The sequence below is a fragment of the Rattus norvegicus genome, chromosome 16, assembly GCF_036323735.1.
Source record: "Rattus norvegicus strain BN/NHsdMcwi chromosome 16, GRCr8, whole genome shotgun sequence".
Lineage (NCBI taxonomy): Eukaryota > Metazoa > Chordata > Mammalia > Rodentia > Muridae > Rattus > Rattus norvegicus.
Window position 1 is genome coordinate 13,815,346 of NC_086034.1, and position 17,993 is coordinate 13,833,338.

General features: G+C 35.3%; 1 long non-coding RNA gene across 5 annotated transcripts in view; it reads left to right on the forward strand.

Moving 5' to 3' along the window:
- The first annotated feature begins 249 nt into the window (after window positions 1–249).
- The window catches only part of LOC102555898 (uncharacterized), a 51,707-nt gene continuing 33,963 nt past the window's right edge, over window positions 250–17,993 (forward strand). For 2 of the 5 annotated variants that reach the window (XR_005494775.2, XR_005494774.2), the window contains exon 1: window positions 306–441. This is a non-coding gene — a long non-coding RNA (uncharacterized LOC102555898). Of the gene's footprint in view, window positions 442–17,993 lie in introns of all 5 variants that reach the window. The other 3 variants (XR_005494773.2, XR_005494772.2, XR_005494771.2) reach the window with 2 other exon arrangements.

Consider the following 17,993-nt stretch of genomic DNA (forward strand, 5'->3'; position numbering starts at 1 on the left):
ACTTGGCCTAGAACTCTGGTATTCTGGACAATGACCAAGCTCTTACAGGCACTGAGCCATCTTTACAGCATTGTGACACCAAGGGCTGGGATGTGGAAATAAGAGTTATCGTCAACTGACCTGCCTTATTAGGCAGTTTGATTTTAATGTGGTTTAAAAGTCATTTCCAAAACTCCTGTTAAAAGGTAATTGCCATTGTGATGTTAAGAGATAGAATCTTTAAGACAGGAGTAAGTCACAAAGGCTATTGTTTCATAGATGGACTCATGTGTAGGAATGGGTTTATTGTAACAAGAATGGTCTTTATATATAGTAGAGGGCTCTGAAAGACATGTTGCTTTCCCATGTCTCCCCTGCATTTTCTGTTATAAAGCAGCAGGAATGCATTCCTGAGAGAAAGCTACATGATCTTCCTCACCTTCAAAACTGTGAGCACAATAAGTTAGTCTTTTAAATTATTCATTCTTTATTTCAAGTTAAATGATTTCCTATTTAAAATGGACTAGATTTTAAATTGTCCTTCTAGTTCTTCTGTCATAATTCTGATGCTGACAATATAATCAGGTTTGTTTTTCATTTTTAATTTCAGAATTAAATTTTTTTCTTGCAAAGATTTTTAAATTATTTCTGGTGGTTTTCCAAATGTACATGATGCATTTCATTCATATCCATAACTCATTACATTCTTCCCCTTCCTCTGAGATCCCATTTTCTGGAATAGAGTTCATTTTCTGTTTAAAATACTAAAGTATTTTACTTGTGGAACATGTAATTTTTTTTCTTTTGTGGCTTTTAAGATCCTTATAAACATTGCTTTAAAATATTTACTAATTCTAGCACTTACATTATCTCAAAATTGGGTTACATTATATATCGTTTTTATTGTTAATAGGCTACATACCCTAATGCTTCTTAGTACTTGAGATTACAGCCTGGACTTGTTGACATGAAATAACTCTCAATTATGTCATGATTCTTTGAAGAATTACTGTTTGCTCTTGTCTCCTATTTGTAGTTTTCAGTTAAATGTGCTGAAAAGAATTAATCTCCTCCAGAAGATAGGGACAATATATTCAACCCTGCTCTCTGCACACACCCTAAGCCATAGCTCAGTGGTCAGCAAAAGATCTGGAGAGAGATTTTTAGACCATTCCAGGCTTCAAAAGTCCTACTCTCTGTTGAGTAAGGTTCATGTTTTCATTGCCTTTGTTTGAGTGAAAGCCTGGTTTTCAAGTAAATAAAACTACACGTGTTCTCCTAGTTTTAATCACCCTGCACAGCATGTACTGTGTGACCTAGTTTCAGGCTAATTTCTGTAAAGAGTGAATCAGAGGATTTGACCCAATTTCATTTTTCCTTCAAAGTTCCAACTCCCTTCCAATATCTGCAGACAGAGTTCATAATCTATTGCCTTTGGGTTTGATAGGCTTTATTTCAGAATTTATATTTGTTATTTAAGAGTTGTTTGATATGATAGCAGCTTTCTGGGTCACACGGGAAATACAACTCCAAAAAGCATCCTTAATATTTTAATACAGAGGAGATAGATTCCCTGAAATGAGATTTAACATACACACATGTGGATTTAAATATTACATATTTCCCTCGATTATTATGAAGGATTCATTTTTTTTCAAGTTGTATTCAAAGTTTTAGTTTTAGCAACTGTCATCAGCCATTTTATTTCATATAGATTAATGGAATTTATTATCTTTTCCAAAAAGTGGCCAAGAGTTATAAATGTATCTTGAATATTGAAAATAAAGCATATTTTGTTTTTGCAATTTCACAGAAAAGATTTCAAGGCAAATTTGATAATTGTTGTTATATATATTGTTTTGTTGCCTTGAAGCTTATGTTTGTAGACATGTGAACATTTATCTTTCTAATATGCCTGACTATAATACTTTTCTTCAAAACTACATGTGACTTATGCATCTGATTGTTGCATACCTGACACATGTGAGTATATAGGCACCTATTTTCTGAAATTAGTAGTTCTCAAAATGCTTTCTCCGGGTCAATCTTTTAATTATTATGTTTGAGTTGAGAATTTTTTTTCAATTCATATTTGCTCTTATCTACTTACTTTTGACTCCTAAAGTAAAAATATTAGTTCTATTGTTATAAAATAGTCTTTGTATATGTATCTTATGCAGCAGGAAATTTGTTTTGCTCTGTGATCAGCATGTACAAATACGTTTCGTATTTACATTAATAACATCATATAAGTTTGAATATATTTCTATAACAAAACATTTATTTTCTTTTTAAGGTTTTAGATAATCTTATTTTATGATGATTAGATTTATTTTATTATATATTTTTTAAAATGGAAAGCTTTGTATATGTAATTGAAATTATAGTACAAGGGGGTAGAGAGATTATTCATCAGTTAGAAGGACTTAATGTTCTTACAAAAAGATCCTGGTTCAAATCCAGGCATCCACATGGTGCCTTACAAGTACTTTTTAACTCAAGTTTCTGGGGATTCTCTTAGAGGAATTGTAACCCAGGAATATGGTGACTCTGGCAAGGAATCATACTCAAACACATTTTTGTCTGTGTGATCTGTGTGGAATGACATACCCTTAATCCCTCTGGCTGAAATTTGGACAGGGTATTAGTACCTATCTTTAATCCCAAACAATGAAGCATCATAGATATTGAGAGGCCAGAAATCTGTTTTTTGGAGGAAAGGGCAGTTGAGTGAGTGCAGTTCTATTGAGTTCAGTCAAGGCAGTGAAGTTCATTTGCATCAGTTCAGTCAGTATAGTTCATGCAGTATAGTTGAGGTCAAATGAGTTCATTCATGAGCTCTGTTCAGTTTGTGCAGTTTGTACAGTGCAGGTCAGCAGAGGCAGTTGAAGCTAGAGACTAAGGAGCCAGAAGATTAGAAAAGAATTGCCAGAGTTAATTTAAGGCCAAGCAGAGTATTTCAGTGGGAAACTGAGAGAAGCCAATTTGAATTAATTAGCTTGGAGAGGAACATTAACCTGAACCACTGAGTAGAACCAGCCAGCCAGAGTTCAGAAAGAACTAGAAAGTGTGTGCTTATTCAGCAGTAAGCCTCTAGGATAAAAATTACATCTGAGGAATTAAAAGTTAATTTTATTTGGTTCAATATTCTCTTCTGGCATCTATGGGCACCAGAATGTGGTTTACAAACTTATATGTAGGCAGAACACTCATACAAATAAAATAAATAAATCTATTTATTTATTTTAAATTTTTAAATTTATTCTAAATTTTTGAAGACAAAAATTGGTTATAGTTGAAAACACATGTATGCTCTTCCAAAACATGTATCAGGTTTTTATGGGGAAAGTTGTCTGATGAAAATTACAAAATATACAAGGAAGAAGTACAGAATGTCCTTATCTCAGTAACAGTATGTTATATTAAATGATATTAAGATACATGGGCTTTTCAACTTTTTGCAAATTGATCTATTGATATCATTGTACTTAAAACAAGGATACTTTATGTCAACATAATAGTTTCTAAATTTGCATAAAAAGGAACAGAATGTATATTCAAGATCTTCATACTGAGAACAATTATTCTGTTAAATTTTCTGAATACTTACAGGAAGGAAGGCATGATGAGGTTTTATGGTAGAAAAACATTGATCATTGAACCAAAACAGAGAACCAAGGAATAGCCCCAAAGTCAGTCAATTAGTTTTTTTAAAAAGAGGAAAAAGCAGTTAATGAAGAATGGAGGTTTTTTTTTTTTTTTACCAACTTGGTATGAAATAACTGCACACCACAGAAAGAGTATTCATGTCTAAGTCAAACATTTTGTGAAATATTTACATCAAAATAGAAATACAATGTGTAAAATTATAAAACCTATAAGAAAAAAAAGCAAAGAGCTTGACAAAGAGTCAAACAGCACTTTTGACATCAAAGTTGTGAAACTTTGAAGTTAAAATTTATAAATCATACTCAACATTTTGAATGTTTGATCTATAGTTAAAATAAAAGACAAGCTATAGACTAGGAAATGTATTGTCAAACCACATATTACTGCAAGATCTGGAACTTTATGATAGAAAGTGGTGAATTTAATTAGGAAAAAAGTAAAATATCAGGGCGGGCATCTTACAACAGAGGATCCATAAATAGAAGCTCAGCACATAAAATGATATTTATCATCTTTAGTCCTCAAGAAACTGTCTCCTAACATGGTGATACATCATCACAGACTTATTAGAATGGCTTTAAAAGTTGTGGTTATAAATGCTGTTTGTATACAGGGAAATATTATTAACATATTGTTGGTAGGCCTGTAAAGGAAATAATACATCTGAAAGACAATTGGAATTTTCTTATCAATGAAATGTGTGTGTGCTATATAACCCAGGGATTATACATGTGAATATTTGTCTTGGGCAAAAGGAAATGTGTGTTCATGCACTAAAATTTCTATACAAATATTAGTTTGGGTATTTATTCACAAAAGCAACAATTCAGGAAATAATTTTAATGTAGACCAAAACTTTAGTTAATTTGTTATACCTGTGTTCTACATAAGTTCAGCACATGGAGACAAACTAAAGTGTTTCCTTTTTGTAACACTTCAAAATTAACAAAAAGAAAGTTTAATATAGAGCAGATTGAAAGCCATGAGGCCTTAGATGAAAAGTTAGTTTAGAATTAAACATTATGCATTATGGTTACACAAAACATTACAGGGCTATACAGGTAGGACTGTTTGGTATCTCAATGTCATGACAGTCACATGAGCCTTAAGTGTGATAAAAGTAGAATTAAGTTCAAAAGTGCACACACACAATATTTTATTTTATCCTTGAAGTAGAATTCTAGGCAAGACAAATTAAAGCTTGGTATCATCCACCTTCTAATTACAGCTATAACCACTCTAGCATTGTGCCTTTAACTGGCTTAATGTCCACATTGAAGGGTACTAACGAGGAGATGTAATCTCATATGAAATTATATGGCAAGGACCAAATATTATACTCTGTGCATTCTAAAAATATTTGTTTTCTTTTCATTCTTTTTTTTTTGTTGTTGTTCTTTTTTTTCTAAGCTGGGGACCAAACCCAGGGCCTTGCGCTTCCTAGGCAAGCGCTCTACCACTGAGCTAAATCCCCAACCCCATTCTTTTCTTTTTTATCTTTTGTTTTCCTTTTTATTTATTTCTTTTAGTGTTTTCTCTTTTTTTGAGACAGGGTTTCTTTGTCTATCCCTGGCTGACACAGAATTCATTCTATAGACCAGGATAGTGTTGAACTCCTAAGATTGCCACACTCTGCCTCCTGAGTGCTGGAATTAACGACATGCACCACTGCTGCCTGGCTTCTCAGAATATTTCTGAAGGATCGGTAATGTCGTATTACATTCAACACTGCCATCCACACACTACTTATGTTATTAAGAAGTATATTAACATAATGTTCTGGAATTTATGTTACAAGTTCCTTATAATATTGTGTTTTATAAAAATACATTAACTTGCTTTGGGTAAATGTTCCTACAAAATAGAATGAAATTGTCATGGTGGTAAATTCTGCCACCCCAGCATCTGTGAAAGTGAGTTTGGAGGATCTAATAAGAGAGCACAGCAGAACAGACTGCCATAGATAATGGTTCCAGGTTGGCCTGGGCTGAACAATGTGACCTGTCTCAAAGCAATCCAAAGGAAGTGATTAAGTTTGAAATTGTAGAATTTGAAGACATTAGGTGCAATAAAAGAATAAAAATAATGGGGAAAACAAGTTAATTAAGTGAAAGGCTGATCCAATTATACATGCTCTCCCCCCACAAAAAACCATGATGACAGAGACAAAAGTTATAGAAATGAAATGTTGTCAGCTCTAAACGATACACTGGAAGAGGACTCAAAGTATAAATAGCAACAGTAGAAATTAGCAACCGGAAAAGGGTAAGAAAAAAGTCTTAGCAGCACGCGGATTAACTGAGACCACTAAGGTGGCCTAATAGCTGTTTGAAGGAGAGCAATAGAACAGTTTTTAAAATACATTTTTGGAAGAACAGTGGTATAAAAAACTTTAACTGTACCATTCTATTGATGCTGTGAAAGTTTCTAAGACATACCATTGTTATGAAACACTGTTTCAGTTTTACATACATCAGTTCCAGCTTAATAAACTCAAGTTTCCATTGTTCTTTTCCATGTTTTGTCTTGGTTGAATAAGACTGTATCATTATTTCTTCACTAAAGGTTTAAAACAATAGTTTCAATTTGTATTTCATGAAAACTCCATCTTTTCTTAACAGGTGGATATCTATACACAAAGTTATTTGATTATGACTTTATTTCCCCTGCAAATCTGTGAATGTCCTACTGTCCTGTGAAGTTGAATATGATTGTTTTTGTCTGTTTCTTTGTTGTTGTACATCTACATGTTCCTTAGCTGGATGCAGAAAGGTGAATGGAATGAGGCATTCATCTCACAGTACATATCAGATTTTTCCTGGACTCAAAACACATGTCAAAGTATTAAAATTTCCTTTGTTTTTAAAAGTTTTCTAGAGCAATGTCCTTCCTTTCAGATTCTATTATTGTCATTTTAATTTAGTTGTACTTTATGTATCTTTGTTTCTTTGTTTTCCACATTTTTTTTCTTCCTTGACAATTGTCCATTGTATTTAACTCTTTTACTCTGGTCCCTCATGATTTTCCTCTTTAGAAATGCATTTCATCTAGTTGCCATTAACATTTTGCTCCATTTCAGAATTGCTCTGGTTAGTCTACTTCTTTCCTAAGCACTTCTCTTCAACTCGTATTATATCTAATCTGACTGCTCTGACTTAAACACAGGTACCTGTACTTGTAGCCACTTGATTTTCCTCAGTGGTTAGCAGCATGTTTTTAGTTCTTTGTGAAATGCTTGTGGGCATTTTCCTGTACTCAGATCATGATTTATGTTTTCATGGTAACTACACTTCTTATGCATTTGACTGACTTTGTTTTTCAGAACATCTTTTCATACTATACTCTCTGTATCCATGGTTACAAACCAAGTTCAGAAAGCTTAGGTAGGTCTATGCTTCTGGGTTAGTGGAGTGTTCCACAAAAATGATGGTGCCTCAGGGCACTTGTTTTGTCTTTTGTGATTCTTCATTAAATGAAAGAACAAAGGAATATAAAGATCTGATCATGAATTTCTGATTTTTCTATTTCTTATAACAACTGCCCAATTGTCAAAATTGTAGCAAAGTGCTGGATTGTTATTTCTCTTTGATTTTATGAAATGCATATTTTCCACTGGACAGCTAAGAAAAAGCTAACTTTAATATGCCCAGTTTCAATATAGATGTTTACAAAAATACATTTAAGTGTCTTGGGATAGGGATTATCCTAAATGCTTATAAATATGCTAATACCTGGACAACAACTTTGCAGTAGAAAACTCTCTACTTTGATATTGTAACATTCTGGATTTTTTGCGTTCTTTGCCTAAAAGAATGAGTGGCCCAGGGATCTAGAAATAAAAGCAAGTACCATTTCATGTTCACACACTTGCTTTCTTTATGGCTTACAAGTAGAGAGGAGCGGAAGTATTAAGAAGGTACTATCCAAGTCTCAGCTCCAGCAGAAAGAAGTCAGACTCACTGTGACATTTAAATAGTGGTTGACATCATTAGAATAAAAAATTAGGCAACAGACCTCACGATATGATTCATTTTGTTTGTTTTTATCTCTGGTGATCTTTCTAACTTTTTTTTCTGAGATGCATGGCCAATTCAGTGATATTTAATGTGAGTGTGTCACATTAGATAAAGCAGGTGGAATGCTTTGCATTTGCATGCCTTTTTGTCCCTCCAAGAAGGCTGAGAGAGATACAGTGAGGGATCCTAAATATATGCTGATTGAAGATCTCTGAAGATGCAGTGGAGTTAATGGAAAAAAAGTGCAGTATATTTGAACTCAAAGTACCTTAGGTACTTTATTCAAGACTCTGAAACTGTTGAAATGATCTGTAAGGAATTGTAAAAGAAGTGAATATGGGAAATTTTTTGAAAAAGAGAAGAGAGGAAGGATTTTAAGAGTAATATCTAGATCTCTTGTTTAGACAGCATGAGTGAAAAGTTCTATCTTTCAATCAAATAAAAATAATGAAGCCACACCAGGTTTGAGAGCATAAAAAGAAAAAAGGATAGCTTTGGGAAAGGTGAGACTCATGTCTATAAGATATTGTGAGGAGGACCAGAAGTCAGGTGGATTTATGACCTGATGCCCAAGACAGAAGGAAAGGCTGGAAAATGGATTTGAAAATCATCAACACCATACAGAGGGCCTGTCAATTCGAAACTCAAGGGAAGACCTTCCAATACAACAAACAGAACACCATTCAAGAAAACACTACACATCTCTCTGAAGTATGTTGTTATAGTGGTGGATATTGTAAAACTCATTGGCATACTTTTGTGAGGTGAAGCATTTGATAAGTGATAACATTACTTGTGTCCCTTTACTATGAAAAAAATTATATTTATCTCTCTGAAGATGCAGTGGAGTTAATGGAAAAAAAGTACAGTATATTTGAACTCAAAGTACCTTAGGTACTTCATTCAAGACTCTGAAACTGTTGAAATGATCTGTAAGGAATTGTAAAAGAAGTGAATATGGGAAATTTTTTTCTAAAATTATGAACATCTGTTTTATATGAAAAGATTAAAACTATATCATTTTTTCAATTTAAGTGCATTTCATTGCATTAATTATATTTGCATTGCTTTATAGCAAGTATTACTGCCACGGGAAATAAGGGATAAATGATTAAGCAGATTCAATTTAGCATGAAAAAGATATTGAGTGCTGGGGTGGTATACTAATGGTGTATGCATTTTGGCTTGTAAGACAGAGTAAGATGACCCTGAAAGACAGCCTTGTTCTCTATAATACTTGCTTTGCAAACAGAATGACTTGAGTTTAATCCTCAGAGCCCATATTTAAAAAGGAGAAAGTCAGGTGTGGTGGTAAATACTTTAACCCAAGTGCAAGGAAGATGGAGGCAGGTCGGTCCTTGGTAATCATTGGCCTATAACCTAGCCTACTTGACAAAGTAGAGACCAATCAGAAGGCTCTTCTCAAAACCAAAACAGTGCATGATACCTAAGGAATAACATATGTAGTTGTCCAGTGACCTTTATAATCATGCATGCAAACATACATGCATGCCCAAAAAAAACATGTTCCCATGTAGACCTAGGCATACATACTCATACAAAAGAATTAACACATAGTGAAATGAAATAAACTTGATAATGGAGAGTTCTGAGATGTAAACCTGCATGTTCAAGGTTAGTATGTTCAAACACCTAAGATATAAGTGAACTTTACTCTGAGATTGTCTTGCAGAGTGTTTACACAGAGCAATAATTTAATAAAAAGTATCCACCTGTGAGGTAATGGTAGTATATTATGGAAATTGAGCCCAGATGGAATAAAAAATGAGGAAAGAGAAAATCTAATAGGTAGGCATTTCTATGTGCTTCCTGTCCACTATGAAGTGTGTATCTTCTACCCTGTGCTGCGACCACTGCAAAGAATAACAGGAGACAAGGACTGTAATGGAAATTTTTCAAATCATGTGCTCAAATCAATTTTTAGACATTATTATTATTATCATTATTATTATTATCATATTTAGACATTTTATCATTTTATCATTTATCATTTTATAATTTGATACGATAAATAGTATCAAAAGAAGTGGATTGCTACAAGGATAAAGTGTCTGTGGTGGGGAGGGACCAATACAACCTTAGGTTAAAATATGTTTTAGCTTATTTTATCACTGGCATTTGAACTTAGATGCTGAACTGGAATTAGTGTGTATCCATACTACTCACCCAGAGTCTATTGCAGTAACATCCCCCGAGAGCTGTGGAACTCACAGGAAAATGAGAACAGATGAACATCAATCGGCAATCTCAAGAATTCTGAAAAGTCATATGTGGTAATGACTGAAGTCCATGTCATTTGTAATACAGGACATTAGGTAATAGACTCTGAAATGTAGCAAAAAGACCCGGAGGATCAACACAATTCAGAAAAGCTGATAAATAAAATAAGCTACCATATTTCAAATGTAACCATATGTCTTGTATGAAGAAATAAAAAGTAGTGTTTGCGTGAAGCGAAAGAGAAAGTGGAAGAGAAGTCAAGAGAAATAGAGACAGAGATTAGGTAGATTCATCTTTACTCTCATGAAATGTCTGCTTTTCTAGATAAAACCACAGAATTATATATACAAGACTGAGACTATATTAGTTACATATAATAAGGAGTGAGATTAGGTCATAAGGTGTGTGTCCTTACTTTTCAATTTTCTATGCATATTTCTTTCAAAAAGAAAGAATCATAGGAGTTTGGCTTTGGTTGAGTTGGGATAGATTAAGTTAGATTGATATTTTCCCCTCTTATATAGTTGACTATGCAACTTAGAGGTGAGGTGACTGGAGAAGAAAAATCACTCATCTAGATCATTAGTACTTTGAAGTAGGGTTGTTCGTCACATTTTGGAGGTAATAAAATACATTTAAATTAGCCTAGAAAAACCAGCCTCTCCCTCTATTCATCCACTAACATATGTATTTGATCAACTCAAAAATAAGACATGAAAAAAATCTATTAAAGGGTATACAGAATAAAAAATTTCCACTTTTCATCAATGTATTAGATTATAAGAAAACATGTAGGAAAGGTAAAAATTCCATTGTGAAATGAAAGTTTAACAAAACTGGAGAAAAATCGAGAAATGTAATTTGCTTCTTCATTCCTAAATGTGAAGTCTGCATGTATATATGAGTTTGCCAAGTGTCCCACAGAGGTAGAACTTAAATCTTAAAAGCACATGAAGAAGTTATTGAAATGATTCCACATATAAGGATGTTCACTGCCAAATGAACACTTGAGTTACATCTCTGGGACCCTCATCATGTAAAGAAATAGGTAACTCATGGCAATTGTCATTTCACTTCCACACAGAGCACTGTGGCACCCACATACCTGTATATATGCACAAACACAAAATAAATAATTGTAGTAAAATTGAAGATAATTAACTATGAAGCTTTGGTCTAAGTGTTTTTATTTAAATTGTACTTCCTCAAAACCACAATGCTATGTATGACAAATAGTTGCTATATTTTCTCTATGCTTATCTCATTAATCTCCAGAGTGTCTGCAAATAAAACTACCAGTAGTTCTGTAAGTGTGCGATGAATCTCCCCATGTTGTCCCTAGGGCTTATGTTTAGAAATATTGCGTAAACAGCATTCCAGTGAAGTTATACTTAACTCTGGAAGTTCAGCTAAAAAATAAAGTGAAATAAATAATGCGGTAGAAAAGACTGAAAATTCTGAAATACTGATAACCAATATTACCTAAGGAGATTGTCAGGAAAGCATAGGAGAGCAGCATTTACGATAGTGATATTGCCAGTGGGTCTCTTCAATTTGTACTTAACTTTGCTGTCTGGTGGTTTCCTGTTGATAAGCATGGATGTTCAGTTAAAGATTCACTGGAATCTGTTTGGGATGGAACTGTGGCAGAGTTGAAAAGCACAGAAGTCAGAGTCAATGTCCCATTTCTTGGGGGCTGCCTTTGTCATTAATTTTTGTCTAGAGACTTTCTTACTTGTGGTAGCTTTATAGAGAGAATGAATCTCCACTTTGCTTAGGACCTCTCAGCTCCTTCATGACTTAACTTTTCTTACTCTACTAGCTGGTTCTTTAGTATAACTGGAATGCTGCAAGAACTCTCAAAGGGTAACCTGTTAAGTCATTATGATGGTTTATGTATGCTCATCCCAGGGAGTGGCACTATTTGAAGGTGTGGTCTTATTGGAATAGGTGTGGCCTAGTTGGAGTAGGTGTGTCGCTGTGGATATGGGCTTTAAAACCTTTGTCCTAGCTTCCTAGAAGCCAGGATTCTGCTAGAAGCCTTCAAATGAAGATGTAGAACTCTCACCTCAGCCTACACCATGCCTGCTGGATGCTGCCATGCTCTCACCATGGACTGAAACTCTGAACCTATAAGTAAACCCCAATTAAATGTTGTTCTTTATGAGACTTTTCTTGATCATAGTGTACATTCACAGCAAAACAAAGACAGTCAACCTCTATTTGTGTCAGATATCAGGAATGCAGTTTCCTTGTTTTCATTGGGATTTCATTATCACATATACCCCCAAATTGCTATTATCTCAATACCCACAATATAATGTTGGCCATGCATTCACAATGTCTGAGAATAAAATGAAATAAAGTTGATAATATACAAGTAGCAGCCTTTCCATGGGAAAAATGCATTCAGTCTATCTCTGAAGATCTTGGTATCACATGGAATCAAGTTTGGTCATTGACATTTTTGGTCATAACAGAAGGAAAAAAATGTATAGTTTGAACAAAATTAGAACCACACCAGATTTTAGCCAAAATAGAGTAGAAAAGCTTTCAACTTGGGTACATAGAAAGCACTACCCCCATCAAGTCATGCAGAAAGTATGGGGTTAGTAAGCTCAGCACTAGAAGACCAAGGTCTGGAGTAAGAAAGGAAACACTGAATGTGAGAAGTATAGATATTTCTTCAGATTCCTTACTATATTTATCTGAATATAAAATAAGTAAAAAAACATAAACAAACTGTTGAAGGAAATGGACATAACCATACTGGATTTAAAAATGGAAATAGAAACAATAAAGAAAGCACAAAGGGAGACAACCCTGGAGATAGAAAACCTAGGAAAGAGATCAGGAGCCATAGATGCAAGCATCACCAACAGAATACAAGAGATAGAAGACAGAATCTCAGGGGCAGAAGATACCATAGAAAACATTCATACAACCATCAAAGATCATATAGAATGCAAAAAGTTCCTAGAACAAAACATTCAGGAAATCAAGGACACAATGAAAAGATCAAACCTAAGGATAATAGGTATAGAAGAGAATGAAGACTCCCAAATTAAAGAGCCAGTAAATATCATCAACAAAATTATAGAGGAAAACTTCACTAACCTTAAGAATGCCCATAAACATAGAAGAAGCCTATAGAACTCCAAATATATTGGACCAGAAAAGAAATGCCTCCTGTCACATAATATCCAAACCCCAAATGCACAAAGCAAAGAAGAATATTAAAATCAGTACAGGAAAAATGTCAAGTAACATATAAAGTCCTACCTATCAGAAATACACCGGACTTCTCATCAGAGATGACGAAAGCCAGAGATCCTGGGCAGATGTCATACAGACTCTAAGAGAACACAAATGCCAGTTCAGGGTACTATATGCAGCAAAAATATCAATTAACATACATGGAAAAGCAAGATATTCCATGACAAAACTAAATTTACACACCCTAGAAAAAGAAAGTAATCTTGAAATGAGACCAAGGGAAGAGAGATGAACAAATATAATTCAACCCGCCCCCCCTCCGAAAAAAAAAAAAAAAAACAGGAAACAACAATCATTATTCTTGAATATATCTTAACATCAATGGACTCAATTCCCCCAAAGAAAGACATAGACTAACAGACTGGATACTTAAAAAGGACCCAGTATTTTGTTGCATACAGGAAGCACACCTCAGAGACAAAGACAGACACTACCTGAGAGTAAAAGGCTGGAAAACAACTTTCCAAGCAAATAGTCTGAAGAAAAAAGCTGGAGTAGTCATTCTAATATTGAAAAAAATCGACATTCAAACAAAAGTAATGAAAAAAGTTAAGAAGGACACTGTTTTCATCACAGGAAAAATTCACCAAGATGAACTCTCAATCCTAAATATCTATGCTCCAAATACACGGGCACCTAAATTCATAAAAGAAACCTTACTAAAGCTCAAAGCACACACTGCACCTCACACAATAATAGTAGGAAATTTCAACACCCCTCTCTCATCAGTGGTCAGATCATGGAAACAGAAATTACATTGAAGATCTCAGAAGATGAAAAGACCTCCCATGCTCATGGATTGGCAGGATTAATATAGTAAAAATGGCCAGTATGCCAAAATGAACCACTAGATTTAGTGCAACCCCATCAAAATTCTAATTTTATTATTCACAGTGTTAGAATGAGCAATTTGCAAATTAATTTGGAATAACAAAAATACAAAAACAAACAAACAAAAAACAGGATAGCGAAAACTATCCTCAGCCATAAAAGGACTTCTGGGACAATCACCATGCCCGACCTCAAGCAATATTGCAGAGCAATAGTGATTACAAAACAAAACTGTACGGTATTTGTACAGAAACAGGCAGGTAGAATAGTGGAATAGAATTGAAGACCCAGAAATGAACCTCCACACCTGTGGTCGCTTGATCTTTGACAATGGAGCTAAAACCATCCAATAGAAAAAAAGATGGGATTTTCAACAAATGGTGCTGGTTCAACTGGACATCAGCATGTGGAAGAATGCAAATAACCCATTTTTAGCACCCTGTACAAAGCTTAAGTCCAAGTGGATCAAGGACCTCCACCTCAAACCAGATGCACTCAAACTAACAGAAGAAAAAGTGGGGAGAGTCTCAATCACATGGGCACTGGGAAAAATTGCCTGAACAAAACACCAATGACTTATTCTCTAAGATCAAGAATTGACAAATTCAGCCTCATGAAACTGCAAAGCTTTGTAAGGCAAAGGACACTGTCATTAGGAAATAATGGCAACCAACAGATTGGGAAAAGATCTTTACCAATCTCACATCTGATAGAGGGCTAATATGGAAAATATACAAAGAACTCAAGGAGTTAGACTCCAGAGAGCCAAATAACCCTATTAAAAATGGGGTACAGAACTAAACAAAGGACTCTCAGCAAATGAGGAATAGCAAATGGCTGAGAAGTTCCTAAAGCAATGCTCAACATCCTTAGTCATCAGGGAAATGCAAATAAAAAGAACCTCACACCAGTCATAATGACTAAGATAAAAAACTCAGGTGACAACAGATGCTGGCCTGGATGAAAGAGGAACACTCCTCCACTGTTGGTGGGATAACAAACTGGTACAATGTCTCTGGAAATCAGTGTAGAGGTTACTCAAAAAATTGGACATTGCATTACCTGAGGACCCGGCTATAACTCTCCTGGGCATATACCCAAAAGATGCTCCAGTGTACAGCAAAGACATATGCTCCACTATGTTCATATCCGCCTTATTTATAATATCCAGAAGCTGGAAAGAACCCAGATGTCCTTCAACAGAGGAATGGATACAGAAAATGTGGTGCATCTACACAACGAAATACTACTCAGCTATCAAAAACAATGACTTCATGAAATTCATAGGCAAATGGATGGAACTAGAAAATATCCTGAGTGAGGTAACCCAATCACAGAAAAACACACATGGTATCCACTCACTGATAAGTGGATATTAGCCCAAAAGCTGGAATTACTGAAGATGCAACCCACAGACCACATGAAGCTCAAGAAGAAAGATGACCAAAGTGCAAATCCTTTGCCCGTTCTTAAAAGGGAGAACAAAAGTATTCATAGGAGGGGATATGGAGGCGATGTTTGGAGCAGAGATTGAAGGAACAACCATTCAGAGCTGGCCCCACATGGCCAGCTGATGGAGGTATGTAGGCAGGTTAGGGAACTTTTAGAAGGTAGGACTTACTGAAGGATTACCATAAAAGTCACAGTCTTGCCTCTCATCTAGCCAAAACTTTCTCTGCTTCTTGTCTGCTGCCATGACATGCCCAAATGAAAACTCTCACCACCACAGGCTGAATTTGTTCCAGGCACAGGCTCCAACTACCATGAACTCTTTGACACATTCACTACTATGATGTGTTCTACTTTTTTCAAACGATGAGCCAAGATAAATCCCATCTTCCTTAGTTTTTTTTTCTAACACAGAGATGTGAGAATAAGTAAATACACCCACAAAATTCAACACATCTAATGCTATATATATATATATATATATATATATATATATATTACACAAAGTGATTCTGTGCCCAATTGTTGGCAAGCTTGCCTACCTTAACCAAGGACAACACCCTATGCAACTACAGCATTGCTAACTAACTCACAAACAGAAATATGTGTGAACTAGAAGGAGTATCATATCCCTAAACTTGTGGATGCATGTAAGCAGAGTTTTGAAAGAGGGTCCATGAAATAGAACATATTATATTCTTTGATTATGGTCAGCTTCATAAACTTCATGGTAGCCTTTGTGCCAATCAGTGTCCAGATTAAAAGTTATGCTGATGAAAGTGATTCTCCAAAGTCAGAAATTTATCACCAAGAGAGGACAGTCAAAATTGCCAGAGGATTGCATTCTGTACTTGGTAATGGGCATGAAAGTTTTATGAAGAGAAAGAATGCAGTGATGTGGGAAAACCGTGAGATCCTAGAGAATGGGCTACTTTCTACTAACACCGAATGGTTACACTTGTAGGAAGAGCATACTCCTTGTAACATGCTTTGTCATGCATTATCTCTATTCAACACCTTTAAAGCTAAAAATCATGACAGTTCATCTTATTGATGAGGAGCTGAGGCAAAACTTCTACTAGAAACTTGGTGACTAATCTATACCTTGTACACAAATGTCGCTTCTGTCTCTGACCTGCAGAAAAGAGCGACGACACAGCGTTCTTCTCAAAGCGGGTTATTCAGGAACCTTACAGCATGCAAGCAGGAATCTTTCTTTTTTCTTTTCTTCTCTCTCCTTCTCAGCCCCCGAGCACACTCCCTTATATCCTCCCTCAACTCTGCCTCTTCAGTCCAGACTGCGTAATCTCAGTTCATAGGTTCACGTCACGTGGCCTAATCTTGCGTCATGGTGCGCCTGCGCAGCTCTCACAATGGACGTGGCTAGTTTCAGGTGTGTGAGGAAGTCAGGTGCTAGTCATGAGACTTAGCTGCCGTCCTGGGCGCCATCTTGGGACTGCAGCCACCCCCGCTCCCCACACACAAATATTTCAGAATTAAGGAGTAGGAGCAGGAACTTCAAGATTATTTCCTACTCTGCTATTCTATCACATGGCAGGTCATCTTGGACAAGCATCTCTTTTTTTCTTTATGTCCCAGGTATTCACTGATGAGACGTTTGTGAATAGGGAGTCAGTCAGCAACTCTGGGTTCATAGCAGAAGCAACCACAATACACTATGTACTTGCTGCAGGAGCACATGGTACCCAGCACTTGAATAGAGATGCAAAACACTTGCTTGCTTTTCTCTACAGAAGTTAGAATTCTTTACTTTTTGACATTTAAATTTTAGTTCAATATCTAGAGTTCATTGTCAAGATTGTAACTAATGTGAAAGGTTTTGCCCTCACATTCAACTCTGCTCCAATATTAAGTCTTGTTAACACTTTGTAAGGCACCAATGATGGTTTTTATATTCATACACATGCAAGTTTTATGTTTTAGAAAGTATACCAAATTCTTCTTGTGATCATCCTTACCTCTCAATCACTAATATATATCATAAAACAAATTTGATCTATTTTATAAAAAAGGGTAGATTATTAGTTGAGCTATTCAAAAAGGAAATAACTTTGAAAACCCATATCCTGGCCTGATGGTGAGAACATGGCTTTGGTATGAATCTGTATATTCATCTGGAGGGAATTGACTGTTGTGCCTAGCTTCTCTTTGTTCAGTTATCTAATCCTAGAAAATCCACTAGTGTCTTAAAATATAAGATCATTGCAAATGTTTAAAGACTGAACACTCACTTTTTGTGGTTTGTTTTGTCTAGAGATTTCTTGTTAATATAGGTGTGTCTGTCTGTCACCCAGTGTGAATTAGTGACCTTCACAAGACAGTAAAGCATACTGGCTCTCTTACATTTTGTACTTGTCCATTATACTAATTTTCTCAGATAATTGTTTACCACCTCTGATCCCTGCCTCAAGTATATAAGCAAATAGGTATATGTTAAATTATACTAGAGAGCTGGCTCAGGAGTAAAGAGTTGTTGTTTTTACAGAGTTCCCTTGTTCAATTTCCAGCACC